A 20,883-nucleotide genomic window follows, 5' to 3' on the forward strand; every position below is an offset into this window, starting at 1 on the left:
TCATATTATTATTATTATTATTTAAGCTAGTTGCATGTGGGAAGTGAGAATATTCGGAGCTTCCTTTTAAAATGCAGTGAAATCAGCTTTTTATCTCAGTGTTGCATGAAAAGACAATTTTCACACGTTTTGAATATTTCACAATTGTTGGGGGAAATGCGTCAGCATGTTTCGGGCTCTTTTTATTATTATTCTTTTTTTTACTTTTAGAGAAAGTCAGTCTTTTTCCACTGTTTATATGTAAAACTTGTAAACAGACGCCTTTTCCTACTCTGGGAGGCACTGCTGGATTTTTAGTCTGTGTTTTGTCTTTTTTGGCAGTGGCTGAAATTTATGTTTTTACTGTTTTTAATGTAATCTCTTTGTGTTGAGTTAAATGCTATTGACTATTATTAGCAGACCTGTTTAGGTGGGCCACCTTTTTGTAAATGGAGTTTATTTTCACCAAATTTTTCCCAACACTTGTAATAAACCCAAACACGCTCATAGAACTGTTAGTAAATGTATAATTCATAACAGATAGATAGATAGATAGATAGATAGATAGATAGATAGATAGATAGATAGATAGATAGATAGATAGATAGATAGATAGATAGATGGATAATTTGAGCTTTCATTTAAAAGCGCTGAGTTCATCAGTCATTTCACATATTTGAAATATTTAACAATAACTGGGGGAGCATGCATCAGCACTTTTATAAAATTTTTTAGAGAAAGTCGTTTTTTTTTGTTTTTTTTACAATTTATATTTAAAACTTTGAGGAAAAGATGGCTTCTGTTCTGGGAGGCACTGCGGGAGTTTCTGTCCTTTTTCTGTCTTTTTTTTTTTTGGCAGTGGCTGAAATTTGATGTTTTTACTGTTTTTAATTTCATCTCTTTGTGTTGAATCAAATGCTTTGACATTCATTAGCAGTTTCTCTCATTGATAGACCTGGTTAGATGGGCTACCGTTTTGGAAATTGAGTTTATTTTTACTAATTGTAAGAGCATGCATCAGCATATTTATTTATATTTTATTCTTTAGAGAGTAATTTTTTCCCCACTGTTTATATATAAAACTTGTAAACAGACGCCTTTTCCTGCTCTGTGAGACATTGTCTGATTTTTTTTGTCTCTGTTTTGCCTTTTTTGTCTTTTTTGTCAGTGGCTGAAATTTATGTTTTTACTGTTTTTAATTTCATCTCTTTGTGTTGAGTTAAATGCTTTGACAATTATTAGCAGACCTGTTTAGGTGGGCCACCTTTTTGTAAATGGAGTTTATTTTCACAAAATTTTCCCCAACACTTGTAATAAACCCAAACACGCTCATAGAACTGTTAGTAAATCTATAATTCATAACAGATAGATAAATAGATAGATAGATAATTTGAGTTTCCATTTAAAAGGGCCGAGTTCATCAGTCATTTCACATATTTAAAATATTTCACAATAATTGGGGGAGCATGCATCAGCATATTTATTTATTTTCTTTTAAAAAGACCTGTTTAGGTGGGCCACCTTTTTGGAAATTGAGTTTATTTTCACAATTTTTTCCCAACACTTGTAATAAACCCAAACACGTTCATATATCTGTTAATAAATGTATAATTCATGATAGATAGTTAGGTAGATAATCTGAGTTTCCATTTAACAGCGCTGAGTTCATCAGTCATTTCACATATTTAAAATATTTCACAATAACTGGGGGAGCATGCATCAGCATATTTATTACATTTTTTAGAGAAAGTCAGTTTTTTTTTTTACTATTTTATAATTAAAACTTTGACAAAAAGATGGCTTTTCCTGCTCTGGGAGGCACTGCTGGATTTTCTGTCTCTGTTTAGTCTTTTTTGTCAGTGGCTGAAATTTATGTTTTTACTGTTTTTAATTTCATCTCTTTGTGTTGAGTTAAATGCTTTGACAATTATTAGCAGACCTGTTTAGGTGGGCCACCTTTTTGTAAATGGAGTTTATTTTCACTAAATTTTTCCCAACACTTGTAATAAACCCAAACACGTTCATAAAAAGTAAATCTATAATTCATAACAGATAGATAGATAGATATAGATAATTTGAGTTTCTATTTAAATGCACTGAAATTAGTCAGTCATTTCACATATTTAAAATTTTTCACAATAACTGGTTGAGCATGCATCAGCATATTTATTTTTTATTTTATTCTTTAGAGAAAGTAATTTTTTCCCCACTGTTTATATGTAAAACTTGCAAACAGAGGCCTTTTCCTGCTCTGGGAGGCACTGCCGGATTTTCTGTCCATGTTTTGTCTTTTTTTTTTTTTTGGCAGTGGCTGAAATTTATGTTTTACTGTTTTTAATTTCATCTCTTTGTGTTGAATCAAATGCTTTGACATTCATTAGCAGTTTCTCTCATTGATAGACCTGTTTAGATGGGCTACCGTTTTGAAAATTGAGTTTATTTTTATTTTTCCAACACTTGAAAACGAAACGTAATAAACCCAAACACGCTCATAGAACTGCTAGTAAATATATAATTCAGAATATATGATAGATAATTTGAGCTTCCTTTTACATGCGCTGAATTCATCGGTCATTTCACATATTTAAAATATTGCACAATAAATTTGGGAATATGCATCAGTAATTTGCATTTTTATTTGTAAGCAGATGCATTTTCCTGCTCTGGGAGGCACTGCTGGATTTTCTGTCTTTTTTTTGGCAGTGGCTGAAATTTAATGAGATTTTTTTACTGTTTTTAATGCAATTGTTTTGTTTTTGTCAATGCATAGACATAGGCACTAGCAGTTTCTGTCATAAACCTGCTGTTATAGGTGAACTACCTTTTTTCAGTTCTCTTCATTTCTTCCCCAATACTTGTACTCAACAAACCCAAACACATTCACTGAAATGATGGATGGATAGATAGATAGATAGATAGATAGATAGATAGATAGATAGATAGATAGATAGATCGATAGATGCACTGAATTCCTTTTAAATGCACTGAATTCATCAGTGTTGAAGTGTTGATTTAAAAAATCATGTTTTAAATAGTTCAGAATAATTTGGGGAACATGCATCAGCATATTTGTATTTTATTTTATCTTTATACAACTTCATTTTTTACATTGTTTATATTTAAAACATGTAAAAACAGACATTCTTTTCCCGAGGCACTGCTGGATTTTCTGCATGTCTTTTAGGCAGTGGCTGAAATTTGATGAGATGTTTTTACTGTTTTTAATGTAATCTCTTTGTGTTGAATTGGATGCTTTGCAGTTTTTGCGAGACGTGCTGTTTATGTGGGCTACCTTTTTTGACTTTGGAAATTTAGTTTCAGTTCTCTTCATTTTTTTCCCCCAACACTTGTACTCAATAAACACACTAAACATGTAGGTTCCACAATGAACGCATTCACAGAATTTAATCCGCTTAATTTTTATTTTATATTTTTAGAGAAAGTCTTTTTTTTTTTTTTTTACTGTTTATATGTAAAGCTTGTAAACAGACGCCTTTTCCTGCTCTGGGAGGCACTGCTGCATTTTCTGTGTCTTTTAGGCAGTGGCTGTAATTTGATGATTGTTTTTACTGTTTTTGTTGTCATTGCTTTGTGTTCAGTCAAATACTTTGCAGTTATTAGCAGTTTCTGTCAATGATGAACCTGTTTATATGGGCTACCTTTTTGATTTTGGAAATGTAGCTTCAGTTCTCTTCCTTTTTTTCCACCACTTGTACTCAGTAAACCCAAACACATTCATAGTATTACTAGTAAATTTATAATTCATTAGATGAATGGATGGATGGATAGATAGATGATGGATGGTTGGTTGGTTGGATAGATAGATAGATAGATAGATAGATAGATAGATAGATAGATAGATAGATAGATAGATAGATAGATAGATAGATAATTTGAGCTTCCATTTTAAATGCGTTGAGTTCATCAGTCATTTCACATATTTAAAATATTTCACAATAATTGGGGGAGCATGCATCAGCATATTTTATATTTATTTTTTTAACGAAAGTAATTTTTTCTCCACTGTTTATTATTAAAACTGGTAAACAGACGCCTTTTCTTTTCCTGCTCTGGGAGGCACTGCTGGATTTTTTTGGCAGTGGTTGAAATTAGATGATTTTTTACTGTTTTTAATGTCATTTATTTGTGTTGAGTCTAATGCATTGGCGGTATTAACCTGCTGTTTAGGTAAGCTACATTTTTGATTTTGGAAATGGAGTTTCAGTTCTCTTCTTTTTTTTCCGCCCCTCCCCCTGTGCACTCATCGAACCCAAACACAATTATAGAATTGTTAGTAAATGTAAAATTAAATAGATGGATTGATGGATAGATGGATAGATAGATAATTTGAGCATATATTTTAAATGTGCTGAATTCATCAATTGTTTCACATATTTAAAATATTTCACAATATAGCTTATAGCATATATATGTTACTGTTTATATGTAAAACTTGTAAACAGACGGCTTTTCCAGCTGAAAGTTCTGTCCTTTTTGGCAGTGGCTGAAATGAGCTGATGTTTTTAATGTAATCTCTTTGTGTTAAATCAAATGCATTGGCGGTTATTAACCTGCTGTTTATGTGGGCTACATTTTTGATTTTGGAAATGGAGTTTCAGTTTCAGTTCATCTTTTTTTCCACCACTTGTACTCGATAAACGCAAACACATTCATAGAATTGTTAGTAAATGTATGACTAGTTATGCTGATGAACACTGAATTAATCAATCATTTCACGCATTTTAAATATTTCACATCATATAATTGGGGAAACATGCATCAGCGTATTTATTTTGTTTTATTTTTTAGAGCAAGTCATTTTTGTAAACAGATGGATTTACCTGCTCTGGGAGGCACTGCTTGATTTTCTGTCTGTTTTTAACAGTGGCTGGAAGTAGTAGGTTATCCGGGTACTTGCATACTGTTTTTAGATTCCTATGAATTTGGACATGCTCGGCTCGCATGCTGTTTTTAGCAATCTATATAGTATGGACGTATGCAATTTTGGACGCAGACATTGTGTTCAAAGCGGGAGAAAGTTCTTGTTTTTTACCCAGACATTTAAAACAAATATATTTTAGAGCAGTGATTACAATTCCCTGTAAATGTGATATTTTCATCCAAGGTTATCATACCATCAAAATCTTATACCGGCCCATGCCTATTTCAAAATAACTGAGGGAAATTTAATCCGCTTAATTTTTATTTTATATTTTTAGAGAGTCTTTTTTTTAATTTTTTTTATTTTTTATACTGTTTATATGTAAAACTTGTAAACAGACGCCTTTTTCTGCTCTGGTAGCAGGCCCGGATTGGCTAATCGGGTGGACCGGGAGAATTCCCGGTGGGCCGGTCCGTTTTTTGGCCGCGAGGGCCGGTGTCCGTAGCTCCAGAATCTTTTGCTCTCAGCAGTCACACTTTTTAAATTTGTTTATTTACTTGACCACAGCCTTTTTATTCATTATTTTACCGCAACTCTTCTCTTTTCATCTATTTTAATGATTATAAAACTCAGTTGTGTCTCCGTTCTGAACACAGCTATTGTGGTCCAGCGGTTAACATGTTAGATTTAGACGCCGCGGACCTGGGTTCGATCCTCATTAGAGTAACTTATTGTTTTCGTTTTTATTGTTAAGACATATAATACTGTTAGGGTTGTTGAACATTTGAAGTTCTAAAGCAGCTGTTTTTTCAAAAAAAGACGTGATAGTGTCATTAGAAACTGATTTGGAAATGACCTTATTTTAATATAGTCAGTCGTGAACTGAGGTGGGCCGGTCTGAGGCTTGAAACTCCAGGGCTGAAAAGGAGTCCCACTCCGGCCCTGTCTGGGAGGCACTGCTGCATTTTCTGTGTCTGTTAGGCAGTGGCTGTAATTTGATGATTGTTTTTACTGTTTTTGTTGTCATTGCTTTGTGTTGAGTCAAATACTTTGCAGTTATTAGCAGTTTCTGTCAATGATGAACCTGTTTATGTGGGCTACCTTTTTGATTTTGGAAATGTAGCTTCAGTTCTCTTCCTTTTTTTCCACCACTTGTACTCAGTAAACCCAAACACATTCATAGTATTACTAGTAAATCTATAATTCATTAGATGAATGGATGGATGGATAGATAGATGATGGTTGGTTGGTTGGATAGATAGATAGATAGATAGATAGACAGACAGATAGATAGATAGATAGATAGATAGATAGATAGATAGATAGAAGAAGTTGTAGGTGATCTAAAAAAAAAAAGGTGAGTTTTGTTTATTTTAGTATCCTAATTTTCCTTGTTTTTAGTGTTTTATCAGCCTAAACAACCATAACCTAAATAGCCGGGTTCGTCACGTTTTAGGCTCCCATTTCTGTTGTGTTCTGTGCTATTTGAAAGTGTTGTGAAAAAATGCAGCACGTTTTATTCATTTGTTTGCGTTGTATGAAAATGCAGCATGTGTGCTGTCAAACAGATGATCTTTTCTCAGTTTGCTGGTGTTTTTTGTAATCGCATGCATTTTCTTAAATTGCAGCATGTTAAGGTCTCTGGACCACTATAGAAAGTCTTTTTTTTTTCACAGTTTATATTTAAAACATGTAAAAACAGACGTCTTTTCCTGCTCTGGAAGGCACTGCTGGAATTTCTGCATGTCTTTTAGGCAGTGGCTGAAATTTGATGAGATGTTTTTTGCTGTTTTTAATTTAATCTCTTTGTGTTGAGTTAAATGCTTTGCAGTTATTAGCAGTTTGTCAAGACCAGCTAGTTAGCTGGGCTACCTTTTTGATTTTGGAAATTAGTTCTCTTTTTTTCCACCACTTGTACTCAATGAACTCGCACACATTCATATAATTGTGAGATGTATGTATGGATGGACAGACAGATGGGTGGATAGATGAATGGGTAGATAGATAGATAGATAGATAGATAGATAGATAGATAGATAGATAGATAGATAGATAGATAGATAGATAGATAGATAGAGTCCACAGGATCTTTAAATGTCTTAAATTTCAAAAACCAAATTTTAGGCCTTAAAGTCCTAAATTCACTGAAATATTGTCTTGTAGGTCTTAAATCCTTTTCATCAAGTCTTTATTTTCCTTTGTAAAGCTGCCCAAACAGTCTGTTTTGCGTACATTTAGTTATATTGAAGAAATGTATGTAGGCAGTAGGGTCTGCTTTTTTTGATACATTATTTCAAATATGTTGCTAAGAAATAAATAATTATTGTTTTTCTTATAGGCCAAGTACATTTCTTTTTTTCTCTTGGGCCATTAAAAAATCCTTAGCATTTATCCCTATACAAGTCTGAAATTTTATTCTTCACGGTCTTTAAAAGGTCTTGAAAATGTTTTAAAATTGACTTAGTGAAACCTGCAGAAACCCTGTAGATCAGAGATGCCCAAAATAGAGCCTACGGGCCAAAATTGCCATCCGATCTGAGATGACAAGATAAGTGAAGGAGAGAGTTGGGGTTAATAGAGATTTAATAGAGATTGTCATTTCTAATTTAACGTAACCTTTAGTTTGTTTTATTGAAGAAAAAAAAAAGATTAAAGTAAAGCTGTTTATTTATTTATAAATATTATTGAAATAATTAAATTACCCATGGCAACTTTGTAATAAAATTTGATATATTTTCCTTTGGCTCCGGTTATGTTTGTGTTTTGGTCCTTCATAGAAAAAAGTTTGGGCACCTCTGCGATTTTTTTTATTTTTTTTTATTTTTTTTTATTTTATTTTTTTTATTTTTATTATTATTATTTTTTTTCTTTCTATATATATATATATATATAGAGAGAGAGAGATTAATAAATTATTGACATAATAATTAATAGAGAATAGAGATTGTCATTTCTAATTTAACGTAACCTTTGTTTTGTTTTATTGTTGAGCTACAAAAAAACTAATAAAAAATAAAGCTTTTTTATTTATTTTTAAATAAAAGCGGCAGAAAATGAATGAATGAATGAATGAATATTCAAAATAATTAGAAAATTACCCATGGCAACTTTGTAATAAAGTTTGATATTTACCTTTGGCCCACAGGTATGTTTAGTTTGGGCACCCATACGATAGATAGATAGATTTTATTTTTAGAGAGTCATTTATCTCACTCTTTATATTCAAGACTTGTAAATAGACATATTTTCTTGCTCTGTAAGGCTTTCTTCCTTTTTTTGGCAGTGGCTAAAATTTGATGAGATGTTTTTCCTGTTTTAACCTCATGTCTTGTGTGTCGAGTCGAATGCATCAGCAATAATTAACAGATTCACTCTTTCATTCTTTTACACCTCTTGTAATCCATAAACCCAGCTCACACGAAAAAATACTGTAGTACAATCTATTATACTGTAGTACTTGGGCAGCACGTTGCATCAGTGGTTAGCACTGTGGCCTCGCAGCTGGTTTGAGTCCCGGCTGGGCCACTTGACATTTCTGTGTGGAGTTTGCATTTTGGCATGCATGGTGTTGGCATGGGTTTCCATAGGGTGCTCCGGTTGTCCAAACCGCTATAGGGGAATTGATGAATTAAATTGGGTGTAGTCTATGAGTGTGTATTGATTTGTCTCAGTATATAGGTTGCAGCTTGAAGGGCATCCGCTGAGTAAAACTTATGCTGGAATAGTTGGCGGTTCATTCCACTGTGGCGTCCTCTGATAAATAAGGGACTAAGCGGAAGGAAAATGAAAAATCTGATGTTCTGATGGTTCTCTCAGCTTGGTTTAAAGCAGGAATATCTGAACTTTAGTACAGACGATCGTCATCTACTGAATGGATCATCAGGTTTGCATGCCTGATGTCGCAAATGTGATTACATTTGATTAGTGACCTAGAAATCATAACATTTTTGGAACCTTTAGACTGGTTTACAAGGGAAAAATCCCAGCTTTCAGTGCATTTATGAGCCGCATAAATTACAAAAGTGCTTTTTTTTCAACTCCGCTTTCTTGAGGGAGGAAAAAACTAACGTAAATGTCAAAGCAACAGATATACTGCATTTTTAATGCTCTTTTTATGCTGCGTTGGTCTTTTCTTTTTTTCCTTTTTCCTTCTTTCTTTTTTTAACAAGTTGTAAATGGTTCGGTCGGGAGCTGCATGCACTCAGGCCTGTTTTGGTCAGGATTTTCTCCACACTCTGCCCTCCGACTCTTGCTAATCTAAGAATAGAATTTTTTTTTCGTGGAAATTTTCAGAAGCCTGCCTTTCCCCCTTTTGTGCAATAAATTTAGGGATTTTCCATGCTCGGCGTCTGGACTCTGTAATTTTCCACTGCATTTCAATGTCAGTTGATGTAAGTTGGAACAAGTGGCTAATTTTTAACCCGCCGACCCTTTTGTTTTCAGATCTTGCTCTTGTTTGGCTGAATTGGAGAAAAGCAGACGAGGAGGGAGAGTAAAGGGAAGAGAGCGTTTGACTCCTGCGAGCTCTGCAGCACAAGGTAAACCATCTTCTCAGCGGACTTCTCTTTTATTTTATTGTTTTTCTATGCAACAGAAAAGAAGAGTTTTTGCTCGGCTATTTTTCATGCATCTTTAGATTATGCTGATTATGGCTTTGAAGCTGCAAGAATAATAATAGAGTGGTTTGCGTGATGGTTTTGTTTGACATCAGGCCCAAATTAAAGTCAGCGAGTGCGTTTACATTAACATTCTTAAAGGAACACCCCACATTTTCTTTTTTTATTGGATATAGGCTCGTTTTATAACTCTCCTAGTAGTAAAACCCTTTGAAGGGTCATTCTCTGGGTCTGGCTTTAGCACTTTTAGCTTAGCTTAGCATAGATAATTGAATCAGATTAGACCGTTAGCATCTTGCTCAAAAATGACCAAAGAAATGAAAAGATGAAATAGCTGTACTATTATTTAAAGCTTGACTCTTCTTATTGCGCCTGCTGCAGCCATGGTGCGGCAGCAAAGTTGCTTGATGGTTTTGTTTGACATCAGGCCCAAATTAAATCACCGAGCGCGTTTATAGTCAAATTCTTAAGCAACACTCCACTTTTTCTTTAAATTTTTTGGGAATAGGTTCATTTTACAACTCTTTTATCTGTAAAAGCTCTTAAACAGTTGAATTTCTTATAATCCATTTATCCCATCTCCAGGTCTGGCTGGAGCACGTTTAGCTTAGCTTAGCATAGATCATTGAATCGGATTAGACCGTTAGCATCTCACTCAAATATGATCAAAGAGTTTTGATAATTGTAATACTATTTGAAGCTTGGCTCTTCTTATTGTACCGTCTGCACCATGGTACAGCAGCTAAGTTCTTTTATTATTAGGCCAGAATGAGAGTGTAGTTTCTAGCCATATCAGCCTAGAAAATAGCAACATTTTAGTTCTGTATTGGAAAAAGGCTCCTTTTATAACTCATTTAGTTGTAAATCCCCTTTAACAGTTGAAATTTTACCATTTTTATAATCCATTTATTCATTCTCTGGGTCTGGCTGGAGCACTTTAACTTAGCTTAGCATAGATAATTGAATCAGATTAGACCGTTAGCATCATGCTCAGAAATGAAAAGATGAAATAACTGTACTATTATTTAAAGCTTGACTCTTTTTATTGCGCCTGCTGCGGCCATGGTGCGACAGCAAAGTTGCTTGATGGTTTTGTTTGACATCAGGCCCAAATTAAGTCACCGAGCGCGTTTATAGTCAAATTCTTAAGGAACACTCCACTTTTTCTTTAAATTTTTTGGGAATAGGTTCATTTTACAACTCTTTTATCTGTAAAAGCTCTTAAACAGTTGAATTTCTTATAATCCATTTATCCCATCTCCAGGTCTGGCTGGAGCACGTTTAGCTTAGCTTAGCATAGATCATTGAATCGGATTAGACCGTTAGCATCTCACTCAAATATGACCAAAGAGTTTTGATAATTGTAATACTATTTGAAGCTTGGCTCTACTTATTGCGCCGTCTGCACCATGTTACAGCAGCTAAGTTCTTTTATTATTAGGCCAGAATGAGAGTGTAGTTTCTAGCCATATCAGCCTAGAAAATAGCAACATTTTAGTTCTGTATTGGAAAAAGGCTCCTTTTATAACTCATTTAGTTGTAAATCCCCTTTAACAGTTAAATTTTTACCGTTTTTATAATCCATTTATTCAATCTCTGGGTCTGGCTGGAGCACTTTTAGCTTAGCTTAGCATAGATAATTGAATCAGATTAGACCGTTAGCATCTTGTTCAAAAATGACCAAAGAGTTTTGATTAAAGTTCCTTGATTATAACGCCAGTTCTTAACCATATCAGCCTAGAAAATATCAACATTTCAGTTCTTTGCATGCTTCTTTACTTTGTTGATCACGACTTTGATGCTGAAAAAAGAATAATATGAGATATAGTGGGAACGTGGTTGAGTAATGGTTTTGTTTTACATCAGGTCCAGATTAAAGTCAGTGAGTGCGTTTACAGTCACATTCTTAAAGGAACACTCCACTTGTTCTGTTAATTTCTTTGGGAATAGGTTCATTTGACAATTCTAATTCAATTTAAACAGTTGAATTTCTTATAATTAATCTAATCTCCAGGTCTAGCTGGAGCACTTTTAGCTTAGCTTAGCATAAATAATTGAATCGGATTAGACCGTTAGCATCTCACTCAAATATGACCAAAGAGTTTTGATAATTGTACTATTATTTAAAGCTTGGCTTTTCTTATTGCACCTGCTGCAGCCATATATGGCAGCAAAGTTCCTTGATTATTACGCCAGAATGAAAGTTCCTAGCCATATCAGTCTAGAAAATACCAACATTTTAGTTCTGTATTGGAAATAGCCTCCTGTTATAACTCTTTTAGTTGTAAAACCTTTTTAACAGTTGAATTTTTACAATTTTTTTCAAATCCATTTATCCAATCTGTGGTTCTGGCTGGAGCACTTTTAGCTTAGCTTAGCATAGGCCATTGAATCAGATTAGACCATTAGCATCTTACTCAAAAATGACCATAAAATTTGACTATTATTTGAAGCATTTCTTATTGCGCCTGCTGCAGCCATAGTACGGCGGCAAAGTTCCTTAATTATTACGCCAGAATGAGAGTATAGTTTCTAGACATTGCAGCCTAAAAAATACACCATTTTAGTTTGGTTTTGGAAATGCACTCCTTTTATAACTCTTTTTAGTTGTAAAACCCCTTTAACAGTTTTTATCTTTTATTTTTTTTTAACCATTTTTATAATCTATTTATCCAATCTCCGGGTCTTGCTGGAGCACTTTTAGCTTAGCTCAGCATAGATCATTGAATCGGATTAGACCGTTAGCATCTCACTCAAATATGACCAAAGAGTTTTGATAATAGTACTATTATTTGAAGCTTGGCTTTTCTTATTGCACCTGCTGCAGCCATGGTACGGCAGCAACGTTCCTTGATTATTAGGCCAAAATGAGAGTGTAGTTCCTAGCCATATCAGCCTAGAAAATACCAACATTTTAGTTCTTTTCCATGCATCTTTACTTCCTTCTCTGACCACAACTTTGATGCTGGAAAAAAAATAATATGAAAAATAGGGGGGAAAGTGGTTGTGTGATAGTTTTGTTTGATGTCAGATCCAAATCAAAGTCCGTGAGTGCGTTTATGTTCACATTCTTAAAGGAACACTACACTTTTTCTTTTTTTTAAAGCTCATTTTTATAACTCTACTAGTTGTAAAACCCCTTAAGCGGTTGATTTTATCCAGTCACTGGGTCTGGCTGGAGCACTCTGAGCTTAGCTTAGCATAGATCATTGAATCGGATTAGACCGTTAGCATCTCGCACAAAAATTATGAAAGAGTTTTGATAAACTGTTATGGTATGGAAAGTTCCTTGATTATTACGCCAGTTCCTAGCCATATCAGCCTATAAAATACCAACATTTCATTCTCCATTGTAACTATTCTTCATTAAAAACGGCAGTCTAGCTTAGTTAATCTCACTATACAGATGAGCTTTCATAGCTTTGGGGTTGATTTCAGTATCCATCTGTCTATCTGTCAGTCTGTCTGTCATTTGATTTTATATGGTTCTATCTATCCATCTTTCCGTCTGTCTGTCGGTCCACCCATAGGATGGATGGGTGGACAGACGAATAGATAGATGGATAGATAGAACTAGTGGTGCATGGTGCTAGAAACCAAAACCAGTAAAACAGACACTTGACACATCATGCATGGATTTAAGAATCGCAGTATTTGTGTTTCTTTGCATTATGCTGTTGGTTAGTTTGGCTTAAAACTGGTGTTACCTAAGATACTGTACCCTCAGCAGTCATATATCTGGCTATTCTATTTATCTGTATGAGGAAATCATGAAATTTCAGGACTGTTTGCCACCACGCACGCACGCACGCATATTAAAATAACGGATATATCAATATTGTGCATTGCTTTTCTCTAATTCCTCATTGCTGAGTCTTATATATAGTTATAGATAATGCAGAACTTGATTTCAAATGACATGAAGAAGATAATGGCCACATTTATGTTTACGTAAATGTTTCGTAGCACTACAGACAAGCATGACTGTGCGCTGAGGTCAATAAAAGTCCTTTAACCCTTTCAGGCTCAAATAAAATTTTAGAAACAGGCGAAATCTATGCTTTTAACTGTTGCAAATCAGCAACGCCTGCCTTGAGAGGGTTAAAATCATAGACTTTGACCTTTTTATGATGCTGCAAGTGTTGAAGGGGTAGTTCACTTGTTTCAAGTCTTGTTTCAAACCTTTAAGAGTTTCTTCTGTTAAACGCAAAGGTAGATATTTTGAAGAATGCTGGAAATCTGTAACCACTAAGTTCTATTGTATTTGTCTTTCCTACAATGGAGGTCAATGGGTACTGGTTTACAGCATTCTTCAAACTATCTTCTTTTATGTTTAACTTAATGTCGTAAAGGTTTGGAATCGCTTCAGGAGATTAAATAGTGAGGAAAATGTAAATTTTTTGAGTGAACTAACCCTTTAATTCAGGTTTTAAAACGTTACCGCAAATTTATGATTCACACAACTTTTAAAAGAGTGTGTTCAGAAGTGTGAGATTGGGTAAATGATGACTGTACATGTTTTGGTGAGCTGTTCCATGAATTTCGTCATAAAAAATGAGCTCTTGAAGTTAAATTATAAGGCAGATGCCGTGCGGTGCGATGCAGTGTTTCTCTTAAATCCCTTTTTAAAAACTCCATTAATGTGCTGCTTTGCCCCGAAAGCAATGAATATAAAATGACTGTGATATCGTGACTGTAGGATAATGCTTAGCTCAACTGCCTTTATTTCACTGCAGGATATGCAAATGTGAGCCTTATTTTTGATTCTGGGTAATTATCAGTGTTGCATCACTCTGGGATGCTGAATTTCATATATTGCGCTACATTCATTTGTTGATCATGGTAAACTCTATGCTCTCACTGCCAAACCAAAGAACTCTGAGGTTAAATAACGTGCTGTTATACAGTATATCACACTCATACAAGTGTAATATTGTGGTTTTACAACAGAGGTGTGTAAATAAACTACCACAGAGTTCCTTAAAGGTGCTGTAGGTGATTGTCTTCAGAAACATTTTCTGTTGTGCTGGTTGAAAGTCTCTTCACAGTCCAAAAGTAATGATTACAGTAAATATGTTTATTAAGGGTGTCACGATCCTCCAAATCCTCGATTCGATTACATTTTCGATTCTAAAGGCACGATTCGATTCGATTTTCGATTATGAACAATTAATTAATTAATGACCAATTAATTATTTGTAGCCCACCGTTTAAACTACCTGACCTGCATGGTCTTTGTTTTACCCATAAACAAATCATACAGTAAATGAATAAAGGCAAGATACACACATAATTACCACCTGTCAATCACTTTTCTGCGGGACTCGTGAATAGGCAGTGATCTGTGTCGGTATAATGGCGTCGGTAAAAAAGACGCACAACCAACAGGAACCAGCCAACAGTATCTGAGGTGTTCGCTAAAACGACGAAGTACAAGTGAGTGAAAGATTGAAGCAGTCCTCTGACTGCCTGGACCTGCTGTCACGAGCGCATGGCTGTGTGTGCGTCTGTGTCTGTGTGGTCACATGATGTGCATTTTCAGAGGTAGAGAGGAAGGAGGGCTGCTCAGAAATGCTACACGCCACTGTGGATGTCAAATCGTTGTCGTTCTAAAACGCCATTTAAAAACAAAGACAGTGTAAACAGGGCCTGAGTGTGAACTTTTCGCGAGCGGAATTGCAACGGGGGCGGGCGGAGGATCGCGATGCCGGTGTTGTCTATCGGACGAACCGTACGTAATACGTACATAGCAGAGCTTGCAAAACTGTGGTGTTTTTTGTCGACAACACGAACGTTGTCAACATAACTCACTGGAAATCCAAAATGCTTCCACACCGGCGACTTCATTGAAAGAGGAGAGGGTTTAAGCTCTGTCGACGGTCTCTTGCGTCTGCAGTTTAACAAGCACTTCAACAAGCCTGTTTTTTTCCCGCTTGGCAAGCCAAGCTGACGTCACATGGGGGCGTGGCAGCATCGACGATTCTATTTTTTGATTCGATAATCGAAATTGAGCATAAATCGAAATCGTGACACCCCTAATGTTTATATGTATTTTTATATTCTGGGTAAAGCATAAAACTAAAAAAATGTTAATCCAATTAAATAGAGTCGGACCGACATCTCCCATAATTCTGATAAGCAGGTCAGACTGTCTGTCAGCATATGTAGATTCGGACTTCTGCGCATCTGTTCACGCAGATCCGGCATTAGCGCGTGCCTGTCTGCATCACAAATGCATGTGCACGAGCGAGCTGCGGGCCGCTCGCCGATGCTGAGTCGGAGCCGGAGGCGCCGAAGGACAGCCGAGTTCGGGCCGATTACTGTAAAGCCAGGCGCGAGTAAAATTTGCATTTAAAGTGGCCGCGCGGTCACGAGACGGACCGGGAGAAATCAAAAGCTGAATTGAAACTTTAAAAAACCTGAATCAGTGTTGGAGTTACTTTAGCACGCTGGAGGAAGGACGACACCATGGCTGAAATATCACTGTTAAGCCTGATTTATACTTCTGCGTCAGGTGACCGGCGTAACCCACGGCGCAGGCAACGCGCGTGGCTGTGCATTTATACTTCTGCGCGCTGTCTCTGTGGGTCTGCATTAACACTTCCGAAACGCTAGTGGGCAGTGATGTGTAAATGTTGAGGCGAGTTTCTTCGCTGCTTTTTTGCTTTTCCTGAACACTTCCGGGATGTACAAGTGGCTCAAACTCGCTCATTTTAAGGCAGGAACCGGCGGACGTGCAACAACTTTAACTATGAGGTAAACACAAAACAAAACTTTCCATCCGGAGCTCCTTCACGGGACTCCACACTTGTAAACAATCGCTACATTGGGTTCGCACCATTCGTGTGGCTCTCGGTCCCGCCCCGACTCGTCAGCGATACCAAGCCGACCAATCACAGAGCTTGCGCTATGCGTCGTTGCGACGTGTAGTAACATTTTTTGAGAGGTGCACGTCAGTGACGCCGATGGCCACGGCGAAGGGCTATGCGTCAGCGCCATAGCATACGCCGGCGTTTGACGCAGAAGCATAAATCAGCCTTTAGACAGGTAATGTTGTTTTAAAACTTAGACAGGCTGAGCTTCTGTTAGATTGTGTTGTTATGAATGACTTATATGTCCAGACGTTGTTCAGCCACTGAAATCTCCTGGTGAAAGATTGATGTGATTATTCTCAGCTTCATAAGGTTCTTTGACAGCATCTATAATGTAGATTAATATTTAGTTTAACAACAAAACACCAGTAAATAGCGCTATTCCGCCTAACCTGCTTTATTGAGCTGAAGTTGCTTTTATATTCACATTGGGTCATTTTTGAACAATGACAGCCTTCCTATACTGTTTCCCATGCTACTCTGAATATTCACTCTGAAATAGCATGTAAGTGTGGCTAAGTAATAAATGTAATTCCTGCATGGCGCTGGCACTAACTAACAGGCGAATGACATGAAGTAGTGGGTTGTCTGCTGTTGTGACGCGGTGCGCACGCTCGCGATTTCAGGGGGTGTGGCTTTGAATCACAGTCCCTCCCCGCCGTCCAAAGATAATATGCTAAGCGGTTAGCATTTTTAAAGCTTTAAATTAGACCTATTTTGCAAAAATCACTTTTATAAGGGGTTTAAACACAGTCGTGTGGTGAAAGTGTGTGTATATAGACAGCTTCTGATGGTATCCCTGCTGAAAAAACCAGCTTAAACCAGCCTAGGCTGGTTGGCTGGTTTTAGCTGGTCGACCAGGCTGGTTTTAGAGGGGTTTTGGCCATTTCCAGGCTGGTTTCCAGCCATTTCCAGCCTGGTCTTAGCTGGTCAGGCTGGGAGATGACCAGCTAAAACCAGCTTGACCAGCTTAGCCAGGCTGGGAGCCCAGCCAAAACCAGCTATATCCAGCTTAAACCAGGCTGGTCAAGCTGATTTTAGCTGGTCATTTTCCAGCCTGACCAGCTAAGACCAGGCTGGAAATGGTTGGAAACCAGCCTGGAAATGGCCAAAACCCCTCTAAAACCAGCCTGGTCGACCAGCTAAAACCAGCCAACCAGCCTAGGCTGGTTCAAGCTGGTTTTTTCAGCAGGGATAAAATAATGAATTAGATGTTTTATAATCACACTTGATATAAACAGTCTGCAGAAACACGTCTTCATCTTGTTTGTCTTCAGTGTCTTCTCCTTTGTCTAGCTTTTGTCTTCGTCTTTGCTTTCATCTTCGTCTCCTTGCTCTTCGTCTTCATCTTTTCAACTTTGTCTTCATCTTAGTCTTCTTGATCTTAATCTTGGTATTCTTAATCTTTTCGCCTTCATCTTCGTCTTCATCTTGTTGTTGTTGTTCTTCTTCTTCTCTCTTGTCCTCCTTCGTGGGAAATTTCTAATCTTCTCAAGCTCGCCTGAGGACAAGCAGCCACCTTCATTTGTTTTGAAAGCGTCCACTTTCTTAAAGGCGTAATTAATCTGAAAATGAAAATTATCTTCAATTACTCAACATCATGCTGTTCCAAACTGGTGTAATTTCCTTTCTTTCGTTGAACGCACACACGCACACACGCACACACACACACACACACACACACACACACACACACACACACTCACACACACACACACACACACACACACACACACACACACACACACACACACAAAATGCTTTAAAATATGGATTAGCCACTTTTAGTGGCCCAAAATAACATCATCATTAACTAAAAGAAAAAAATCCTAAAACTAAAACGAGCAACCACTGAACGCTAAAATATCTGTAATATTATAGCTTAGAGTCTCCGCTTTAAATTTGATCTAGTCTAAGCATTTGGACCCACATAATAGGTGTCATTTGTAAGTTCTCTATATTGCTTGTGGTCATAAGTAGTGCGGAGTTGATTATTTTTACTAAATCTGATTTGGTTTAGCTTTTTATGTGACGTGGACAACAGCACACAGCTCTGACAGTCATGTAGGATTTATTTTTGAAAAGTCTCATGGAGCAGAAATACAACAATCATAATTGTTCGATGCTTTGTTTAATATTGAGCCTTTTTATTTATTGTTTTGGTTTGAAAATTGCTTTCTGATTCATATGTGAATAATTTATGGACTCAATTTATTTATTTTTTAATTATGTTGCCAAAATTTGGAAACGTTTAGGGAAATAATAATGATAAAAAAATAATAAATACAAAATAAATGAAATAAAATTACAAATAATTCATTCATTTTCTTTTTGGCTTAGCCTCTTTATTAATCTGGGGTCACCACGGCGGAATGAACCGCCAACTTATTCAGCATATGTTTTATGCAGCAGATGCCCTTCCAGCTGCAACCCATCTCTGGGAAACATCCATACACACTCATACACTATAGACAATTTTAGCCTACCCAATTTACCTATACAGCATGTGTTTGGACTATGGGGGAAACCGGAGCACCCGGAGGAAACCCACGCCAACACGGGGAGAACATGTAAGCTCCTCACAGAGGAGCCGGGACTCAAACCAGTGACCTTTTTAATCAGTGCTACTCACTGTACCACCTAGTCGCCCTAAAATAAGAATAAAAATTAATTTAAATAAAATAATAATAATATTTTTTTAAACAAAATGTAATAATAATAATAAATAAAATAAAAATACTTTAAAATTAAAATAAAAAAATAAAAAATACATTATTAATAATAATACTAATAGTAAATAAAAAATGCTAATAAAATAAAATAAATAACATATAAAATTATAATAAAAATAAAAATAAAATTCAATTAAAATAAAAAAAAATTATAAATAATTAATCCAACTTCCTTCCTTTCTTGTCACAGATAATAAAGTTCCTCACACAGAAATGCCAAATGACCCATCTGGAGCTCGAACCAGTGACCTTGCTGTGAGGCGATCGTGCTACCCACTGCACCACCGTGTCGAGATAAAAAAAAAAAAAAATTATATAAAAATAAAAATTAATTAAGATAAAATACAATTAATAAATAAAATAAAAATAATATTTTTAAAAAATAAATAAAAATAATTAATAAAATAATAATAATAATAATAAAAATATTTTAAAATAAATAAAATAAAAATATTTAAATTTAAAAATAAAATTAAATAATTATAACAAAATAAAAGTAAAATCTAATTAAGTAATAAATGAAATAAAAATAATAATAGTAAATAAAATAATAAATCCAATATTTATTAAATGTTTTTGTACTTCAATGAAAAAAATATATATATTTTAATACTCATGAAGTTTTTTTTAATCTAATGATACTACTATTTTCTTCTCCTTGTTACCATTTTGTAGCTATGAATAATGAGTTTTGTGTGTCACTCAGGAAAAAAAACGTACTCTTTTGCAGATGTCAATTACAATATTAAAACTCCTTGGTTCCAAATGCTTTAATTCGTTTGACTACTTAATGCAATTACCTCAGATACAGGGAAACATCACCCCAAAAATAAGATTATTTATTATTCCTCCTTCCTCATTTCCTGCCTCCGATATATTAATCATAGTCCCTTATTTATTAGAGGTCGCCACAGTGGAATGATCCGCCAACTATTCCAGCATATGCTTTACACAGCGGATGCTCTTCCAGCTGCAACCCAGTACTTGGAAACCCCCATACACACTCATTAACACTCATACACGTCAGTTCATCAATTTCCCTATAGTGCATCTGACTGTGGGGAAACCGGTGCACCCAGAGGAAACCCACACCAAAAAGGGAGAACATGCAAACTCCACACAGAAATGCCAACTGACCAGGGAACCAGCGACCAGCTTTGAGGCCACAGTGCTAACCACTGTGCCACCACACCACCCCAAAATTGGATCTTATATAACACAAATATGATCTTTCTTTCCATATGTCCTGGTTTTGCATGCTCTTGAAGTCTATGGGCTTGTGCAGAACTGACGATCCATATTATCCCAGCGTGATTTGTGAATTTCCTAAAGAGCGTCTCTGTGCTTCAGTGCGAGCAAGAACATCTGACCTTTTGCACAGAGCCGTGAACATGGTCAGCGGCGCCCATTTGCTTGCATTTGTTTAGTTAGAAGAACGGCAGAGCCTTAAAGGGACAGTACACCCCAAAATGAATCTCCTCCCCTCATGGCCTTTGATTTAAACTCATCTGTATGTGTTTGTTTTTAATCTAATTCTCTCTGCCATTAAATAAATCACCAGGAACCACAGATTCAGCTCAAGATCTTCTTGAAAGTTCTATTAACCCTTAAAGACCTAGAGGTATTTTGTGGGCACCTAATAGGCCTATATTATTATTTTTTTAAAAGCAGTTTTTATTTTTATTTTAGCAGTCAGCCTCAAGTGTCATATATCATTTTAAACAGGAGAACCTGAAGTTTCAATCTGTATCATTTAAAGGTCCAGTCTAAAAAATTTTTTGGTCCAAAAACATATGAACAGA

At 35.8% G+C, this 20,883-nt stretch overlaps 1 protein-coding gene and 1 long non-coding RNA gene across 12 annotated transcripts in view; both read left to right on the top strand.

Annotated features, from left to right (window-relative positions):
- znf618 (zinc finger protein 618) overlaps positions 1-20,883 on the top strand; it is a 69,256-nt gene that overhangs the window by 1,394 nt on the left and 46,979 nt on the right. For all 11 annotated transcript variants that reach the window (XR_015489871.1, XR_015489873.1, XR_015489876.1 and 8 more), the window contains 1 exon segment: positions 9,305-9,399. The gene's annotated coding sequence lies outside the window, so the exon portion shown is untranslated.
- Positions 11,484-20,883, top strand: part of LOC147844546 (uncharacterized) — a 55,105-nt gene continuing 45,705 nt past the window's right edge. The window contains exons 1-2 of the long non-coding RNA XR_015492145.1: positions 11,484-11,590; positions 12,045-12,247. This is a non-coding gene — a long non-coding RNA (uncharacterized LOC147844546). The remainder of the gene's footprint in view (positions 11,591-12,044; positions 12,248-20,883) is intronic.

Source organism: Danio rerio, chromosome 5 (genome assembly GCF_052040795.2).
Source record: "Danio rerio strain M-AB ecotype USA chromosome 5, GRCz13ab, whole genome shotgun sequence".
Classification (NCBI taxonomy): domain Eukaryota; kingdom Metazoa; phylum Chordata; class Actinopteri; order Cypriniformes; family Danionidae; genus Danio; species Danio rerio.